Source organism: Pongo abelii, chromosome 9 (assembly GCF_028885655.2).
Source record: "Pongo abelii isolate AG06213 chromosome 9, NHGRI_mPonAbe1-v2.0_pri, whole genome shotgun sequence".
NCBI classification, from domain to species: domain Eukaryota; kingdom Metazoa; phylum Chordata; class Mammalia; order Primates; family Hominidae; genus Pongo; species Pongo abelii.
The window spans coordinates 126,240,589-126,246,129 of NC_071994.2; the positions used below are offsets into that span (position 1 = coordinate 126,240,589).

At 45.6% G+C, this 5,541-nt stretch overlaps 1 pseudogene; it reads left to right on the forward strand.

Moving 5' to 3' along the window:
* The first annotated feature begins 430 nt into the window (after positions 1 to 430).
* On the forward strand, positions 431 to 781 carry LOC100436056 (large ribosomal subunit protein eL34-like; annotated as a pseudogene).
* Positions 782 to 5,541: the final 4,760 nt, after the last annotated feature.

Sequence of the window (5,541 nt, forward strand, 5' to 3'; positions counted from 1 at the left end):
CTCAGCCTCCCAAGTAGCTGGGATTACAGGTGTGCGCCACTATGTCCAGCTAATTTTTTGGATTTTTATTAGAGACGGGGTTTCACTATGTTGGCCAGGCTGGTCTCAAACTGCTGACCTCAGGTGATCCACCTGCCTCGCCCTACCAAAGTGCTGGGATTACAGGCGTGAGCCACTGCACCTGTCCTGTTTTCTTTTGAGAAATGTCTATTCAAGCTCCTTTGCCCATTTTTTAATGGGAACCCCTCTCCACTCTTGGTGGGAATGTAAACTAGTACAGCCATTATGGAAAATTGTATGAAGTTTCCTCAAAAAAAAACTAAAAATAAAATTGCCATACGATCCAGAAATCCCACATCTGGGTCTATGCCCTAAGGACTTGAAATCAGTATGTTTGCTCTTCCGGGGATGTGGTCTAGAGGCACTCGGAATGGTCCAGCATTTGACATACTGCTGTAGGCTTTCCTACAGTTCAGTCTCTAACAAAACTAGGCTGTCCCGAACACCTGGTAATAGAATTGTTTACCTTTATACCAGGAAGGTTGGGAAAGCACCAAAATCTGCATGTGGGCATGTGTCCAGGCAGACTTCATTTTGAAGTTTGTGCTGTGAGACCTAAAGTTCCTAGGAGATTGCCCCAAACAAAAAATATGTCAGCAGGGCCTCTGGTGGTTCTGTGTGTGTTAGATGTGTTCATGACAGGATCAAGAGTGATTTCCTTATCAAGGAGCAGAAAACCATTGCGAAAGTGTTGAAGGCACAAGCACAGTCAGAAAGCTAAATAAAAAATGAAGCTTACAGCCGGATGTGGTGGCTCAAGCCTGCAATCTCAGCACTTTGGGAGGCCAAGCCGGGCGGATCACCTGAGTTCAGGAGATCGAGACCAGCCTGGCCAGCGTGGTGAAACCCCGTCTCTACTAAAAATACAAAAATTAGCCTGGCATGGTGGTGCGCACCTGTAATCCCAGTTACTTGGAAGGCTGAGGCAAAAGAATCACTTGAACCCAGGAGGTAGAGGTTGCAGTGAGATCATGCCACTGCACTCCAGCCTGGGTGACAGAGTGAGACTCTGTCTCAAAAAAAAACAAACAAACAAAAAAAAAACTGCCGGTCATGGTGGCTCACACCCGTAATCCCAGCACTTTGGGAGGCCAAGGCGGGTGGATCACCTGAGGTCAGGAGTTTGAGACCAGCCTGGCCAACATGGGCCAACCCCATCTCTACTAAAAATACAAAAAATTAGCTGGGCGTGGTGGTGAGCACCTGTAATCCCAGCTACTCAGGAGGCTGAGGCAGGAGAATCGATTGAACCTGGGAGGCTGGGGTTGCAGTCAGCCAAGATCGCACCACTGCACTCCAGCCTGGGCAACAAGAGTGAAACTCTGTCTCAAAAAACAAAACAAAACAAAACAAAACAAAAAAAGAAGCCATTTGGAGTCATAATTTTTTTTAAAAATCACTATGTCAAAAAGCTATCTGCACTCCATGTTCATTACAGCATTATTCACAATAGCCAAGATGTGAAATCAACCTAAGGCTTCATCAAGGGATGAATGAATAAAGAAACTGTGGTACATATAAACAATGGAGTACTAAACAGTCATTAAAAAGAAGAAAATTCTGTCACTTGCGACAACATGAATGAACCTGGAGGGCAATAAGCTAAGTGAGGCCGGGCATGGTGGCTCACGCCTATAATCCTAGCACTTTGGGAGGCCGAGGTGGGCAGATTGCCTGAGCTCAGGAGTTCGAGACCAGCCTGAGCAACACTGTCTCTACTAAAATACAAAAAATTAGCCAGGCGTGGTGGCGGGTGCCTGTAGTCGCAGCTACTCAGAAGGCTGAGGCAGGAGAATTGCTTGAACCCAGAAGGCGGAGGTTGCAGTGAGCCGAGATCAGGCCACTGCACTCCAGTCTGGGTGACAGACCGAGACTCTGTCTCAGAACAAATAAATAAATAAAAATAAGCCAAGTGAAATCAGCGCAGAAGGACAAAATCCTCATATTTTCATTTATCTGTGGAATCTAAAACAATCAAACTCAAACCAGAGAGTAGAACGGTGGTTGGGAGGTGAGAGGAATGTGGAGATGTTGGTCAAAGGGTACCAAGTAGCAGTTAAACAGGAGGGATAAATAAGTATTTAAGGTAATGGGTATGTTAATTATCTTGATTCAATCATTCCACACTGTATACGTAGATCATAACATCACTGTGTATCCCATAATTACATAAGATTATAACTTGTCAAAATTAATACTAATTAAAGAAAAAACAAGCTCAGGTAGGATGCTTCTCCTTTCTTTTTTCTCTTTAATGCAGCTGAAAAATGCTGAAGCTTTGGAGATTTGGGGAAGCTGGTAGTTAGCCAAGATCGCAAAGGGAACAAGAGTCCTAAATAAAGGAAAAGAAAATGTATAAAATAATTTAAATAGCAAGATTTCAGATGTGTGCTAGCTAGGCTGTGATGACAGGCATGATGGACCTTTTTTTTTTTTTTTTTTTTTTTGAGACCAGGTCTCTCTCTGTTGCCCAGGCTGGAGTGCAGTGGCGTGATCTGCACTGCAACCTCCACTTGAACCCCGGGTTCAATCCTCCACTTGAATCCCAGGTTCAAGCGATTCTCCTGCCTCAGCCTCCCAAGAAGCTAAGATTACAGGCACCTACCACCACGCCCGGCTAATTTTTGTATTTTTATTAGAGAAGGGGTTTCACTATGTTGGCCAGCCTGGTCTCAAAACTCCTGACCTTGGGTGATTCACCCACCTTGGCATCCCAAAGTGCTGGGATTACAGGTGTGAGCCAGTGTGCCCAGCCAGTCCTCACCTCTTATATGCTGAGGGTTATTTATTTATTTATTTATTTATTTTTTATTTTTCTTTTTTTTCGAGATGGAGTCTCGCTCTGTCACCAGGCTGGAGTGCAGTGGTGCGATCTCAGCTCACTGCAACCTCCACCTCCCGGGTTCAAGAGATTCTCCTGCCTCAACCTCCCAAGGAACTGGGACTACAGGGGCATGCCACCACACCCAGCTAATTTTTGTATTTTTAGTAGAGACGGGGTTTCACCATATTGGGCAGGATGGTCTCTATCTCTTGACCTCCTGATCCTCCTGCTTTGGCCTCCCAAAGTGCTGGGATTACAGGTGTGAGCCACCACGCCCGGGCATGCTGAGGGTAATTTTGTTGCTCTTGCAGATCCAAAAGAGTATCAATACCTTGACACACAATACACAAGTCTATAGAACATGGTCTGTTCTGGGAACTTCCCATTTACAAATTCCAATAGGGTAAATTCTGTCCAGGTGTCACGTGGCTCACACCTATAATCCCAGCACTTTGGGAGGCTGAGGCTGCTGGATCACTTGAGGTCAGGAGTTTGAGACCAGCCTGGGCAACATGGCAAAGCCCCATCTCTACTAAAAATACAAAAAAAAAAAAAAAAAAAATCCAGATGTAGTGGCGCATGGCTGTAGTCCCAGCTGCTCAGGAGGCTGAGGCAGGGGAACAGCTTGAACCCTTAGTGAGCTGATATTGCCCCACTGCATTCCAGCCTGGGCAACAGAGTAAGACTCTGTCTCAAAAAAACAAACAAACATACAAATTCCAATAGGGTAAGTTCTATATAGGGAGACGGTACTGCATGGTGCTTAATATTATGGATTGAAGAGTCAGACAGAATAGTCTCCTCATTTGTTAATGCGAATACAATGTAGCTTACCTCATAGGATTATGGCAAGGATTAAATGAAAGAAGGCATGTGGAGTATTTCACATAGTTGGCAAATAGTGTTTTATAAATGCTGGTTATTAATAAGAAACTAAGAACAATTTTTTGCAGGAAGTTCACCTTTGTATCCTCAGAATCTATCATGTTGCCTAGCACCTGTTAGGGGTTCAATAAATGTTCACCAGGCCAGGCACGGTGGCTCACGCCTGTAATCCCAGCACTTTGGGAGGCCAAGGTGGATGGATCACTTGAGGTCAGGAGTTTGAGACCAGCCTGGCCAACATGGTGAAACCCTGTCTCTACTAAAAATACAAAGAAAAAAAATTAGCCTGGCATAGTGGCATGTGCCTGTAATCCCAGCTACACAGGAGGTTGGGGCAGGAGAATCACTTGAACCTGGGAGGCAGAGGTTGCAGTGACGGGAGATCATGCCACTGTACTCCAGCCTGAGCGACAGAGCGAGACTCTGTCTCAAAAGAAAAAAAAGAAATTCACCAAATGCGTCACCGTATCCAGGGGTCAGAAAGCATAAGGACACTCAGGAATGAAGTCATTTGCCCAAGGTCACCATGCCACATGGCCACTTCGAAGCAGACCTTATAAATCTCTACAGTGTGGGTGCCCTGTAAGTCTCTTGTGCCCTAAGTGTTTAGATGATACCTGACTGAGCATAAGTCTTGGGGAGAAAGATTCAATCAAAGTTCCAAATCTGATTCTATTCCAGCCAGAGCTGAGTGAGTGTCTGTCTCTCTTTTTCCCTGGGCCTGTCACAATCTCAACAAATAGGCTTTTAAATTAAGTAGTGATTTGGAATGTAAGTGAGTGCATTTAAGATGATAAGAGACGGAGAGATCCTAATGGCTGAAATATTTGTCATATCACAAGTAAACGGAGTGTTTCGGGGAGTCACTAATATAACTAATTTTTTCCAAATCCTCCTCTGCTCTGTGTGGGAAGATGAGGTCAGTGCAGGTTGAGCCAGCCTGGAGTGAGCAGCTGCCGGGGGACTGAAGAGAATACTGATGGATGGCTGAGGCGCCCGGACAGTTCGCCTCAGGAAACCAGAGCCCACTTGTTCAAATTAAGCTATGGATGCCCAACAACCGGTGGCAGGCTGCCGCGAATGAAAAGGTGGGGAAATGAATGCACAGCCCAGCCCGCCTCCCCCCGAGAGTGGAGCTGTGCTGCCGGCTTGGGCTTGGCCCCTATGCTGGGGGGTGTCTGAAAGGAAGCTGGAAGTAATCTAACGCAGCTCCCTCCTCCTTGCACCCTGACACCCCATTCTTGAATATCCTCTGCAGCAACCCAAATCATTTTAGTCAGACCTCTTCTTGGTGGCTCCTGAAGCCTGGGATCTCACTACCTCCATGGCAGCCCACTTTCCTTGGCAGATCCCAGAGGTCTCCTCTGCCGCAGCCAGGAGCACATTCTGCCTGTGTTAGTGGTGAACTGACAGCTGTAGAATATGCGAATATTCGGCACTCACTGTCCAAAATGAATAGCCCCCTCAGTTAGGCTTGGTGTCTCGAGTGTTTAGGCTTACAGCCAAAACCCAAGTTCCAGTCTTTTATTTATTTATTTATAAATTTTAAGTTGTCTATTTATTATTTATTTATTTTTTATTTTTATATTTATTTATTTTTGAGAAGGAGTCTCACTCTGTCGCCCAGCCTGGAGTGCAATGGTGCGATCTCGGCTCACTGCAACCTCCGCCTCCCAATCAAGTTCCACTACCAAATTTGCTGCAAAGCCTTCAGGCGGAAACAATACCTTTGCTGAGATGCTTTCTTGGTTTGTAAAAATGGAAATGACATT